At 56.8% G+C, this 2,500-nt stretch overlaps 1 pseudogene; it reads right to left on the bottom strand.

The window, feature by feature from the left end:
• The window catches only part of LOC126139236 (large subunit ribosomal RNA), a 7,747-nt pseudogene that overhangs the window by 2,235 nt on the left and 3,012 nt on the right, over positions 1-2,500 (bottom strand).

Genomic DNA, 2,500 nt, shown 5'->3' on the forward strand with positions numbered 1-2,500 from the left:
CGAGTGCAGGCGTTCGGCCCAGCACCGACCCAGTTGGTAGCTGGACTTAATAACGTCGCCATTCCACCGTAAGGCATTGTCCAACTGATGGATTTCTCGTCTAAGGGAATCCTGGGAAGTTTCGTCAGCAGCCGTACCCAGTCCCTCCATCTTCGCGAGGCGCCTCCTTCGGAGGAGAGGACCCAGCCAGCGGGCTGCTGGGACCCCCAGGCCCCCATGAGAGACAGGGGCATGAAAGTATCCAACAGGGGTGTCCGCTGGCAGGTGGAGCCAGGATCTAACGGCTTTGCGCACGCAAACATCGAGGGACGAGAGGGCCCCTAGACGTGTCCTTCCCAGGGCCAGGCCATGAAAAATGCCCGGCAGGATAACTGAACAAAGGGAAAAAAGTCTTTGCTGAGGCTTAAGTGGTGCCCTGCTAATGATTTGCAACTGTTTCTCGACCTCCCGCCGAGGATGGAAAATGCTGCGCCCACATGTGGTGAATTGCAGGCCTAAGTACTTGAAGGAATCACCCATCGCCAGCGCCGGTATGTTGTTATTACCTGCCCGAAAAGTGACTGAGTTGTCTACCTTAATCTTCTTCTCCCGACCTGATGCAACCAGGGCGAGAGAGAAGCACTTCCTTGGGTTGATCTCAAGGCCGAGGTCACCTAGGGCCGCTGTAGCGATGGTGATTAGGTCCTGCAATCCATCCTTCGTCTCGGCGAACAGAAGAAGGTCATCCGCGAACGCAGCAGCATTTATTCTTCGGCCGAGAATACGGGCACCAACATGCTCAGGAAGACGGGAAAGGAGAATGTCTATCGACATGTTGAAAAGGATGGGGGATAAGGGATCACCTTGCCGCACACCCCTCGAAGGCCGCACTAGATCCGACGACTTCCCAGCCCCGCAGATAACCGTCGAGCCCGCCTCATAGCACCCCAGGATGTAGTCAATGAACTCGACCGGCAGACCATGGGCCCTCAGCACAGGACCTAGGGCACCATGGGCCAGCGAGTCGAAGGCCTTTGACACATCCAGCGATGCTACATACAGCGAGCTGACAGTGTTCTGCGCCTGGGTCATCGCCAGATCCAGAAGAAAGGTGTTATGGAGCATCCCATCCTGTGGGATGAAAGCCCGCTGACGACCGTCCAAGGCACAGTGGCGCATAAGGCGACCAGCCAGAACTTTATGAAAAACCCTGGTCAGCACCGAACACACCGTGATCGGTCGGAAGTCAGCAGGGGATGCTGCGGCAGTCTTCTTGGGCAGCAAGGTGGTGCGAGCCTGTAGGAGACGGGATGGGAGGGAACGTGAAAGGAGTAGGAGGTTCAGGAATTTAAGAAGAGCCTCACGGGGAAGGCGACGTAGCTGGGATGGTGTAAGGCGATCAGGGCCTGCAGCAGAGCTGCGAGGGGGAAGAGCTGCAGCTACCTCATCTGCAGTAATGGGTGCCCACAGAACTTGGAAGGGCACATGCTTACAAAATGGCAACAGCTTACCGGAGAGACCCTCCCCACGTGGAGGCCGAGACCTGACACGAGGGGGAGTAAACAGATCCCTCCAAAACTCAATCAGCCCCGGGATGGTGGGTGGCTGATGGAGAAGTGTGCCATCGAGAAGACCATTAATACAGCGCGCAGAGTTCTTCTTAAAAGCGCGCTGCACTACAGCATACTCCCACCTTCTCCTCGCCCGCTTCCGCTCAGGTGGCTGTTGAAACTCCTTGCCAGGAGCTTGACAAAGAGATGGTTCCCTGCTACCAAGTTCGTCAAGAGCGGGAACAAGCATGGCTTGGATGGAACTCCGGCTGGCAGTGGGGCCCAAGGCCACAACTGCATCAAGTGAGCGAAAACGCGGGCCCGAGGAGGGCAACTCTGCAATCAGGGACCAGATAGCCTGATCGGCGTCTTCACACAGAGAAGATGACTGTGATAAGGGAGAGGCCACAGCAGATCCATCTGCAGAGCCCTGAAGATCTTGGTCTCTCGCGGAGAGCTCAGCAACGAAGTTGGCCACCATGTTCTTATAGGCCTGCCCCTTGCGCTGACACTTGATTGATTCGAGTGTGCGATCTGGGAAGGATTTAACAAGCTCTTGGTTGAAGAACCGGCAGCCTTGGAGAGACAGCGCCGCCTCAGCATGCGCAAGACGGAGCAACTCTTCTTGAGACCACCTGGCCTTCTTCCTCTCCGTTTGCACCTCCGCGTTGGCGGCATCAGGGTGGGCACGACGGCGATGAACGCCGAGCCCGGTCTTAGTTGAGAAGGACCGCAGACATTCTGGACAGACAGCGGGGAGCGGCGCTCGACCCGCACTGGTTGGCTGGCTGGATAGCTCGTCAGCTGGCACAGGCACTCCAGCGGGAGGCCTGGTACCTTGTTTTCTTCTAGTAGTTGCACCAGCTGGAAACAAAAGGCAGGGGGGGAGGTAACCCCCAAGCCTTAAACGACACCCTGCTCTGTCGGTCGGAGAGCTTTGAAAGAATTAAAACTTTCTCAGCACCCCTTAC

This window comes from Schistocerca cancellata, unplaced genomic scaffold (genome assembly GCF_023864275.1).
Source record: "Schistocerca cancellata isolate TAMUIC-IGC-003103 unplaced genomic scaffold, iqSchCanc2.1 HiC_scaffold_681, whole genome shotgun sequence".
Lineage (NCBI taxonomy): Eukaryota > Metazoa > Arthropoda > Insecta > Orthoptera > Acrididae > Schistocerca > Schistocerca cancellata.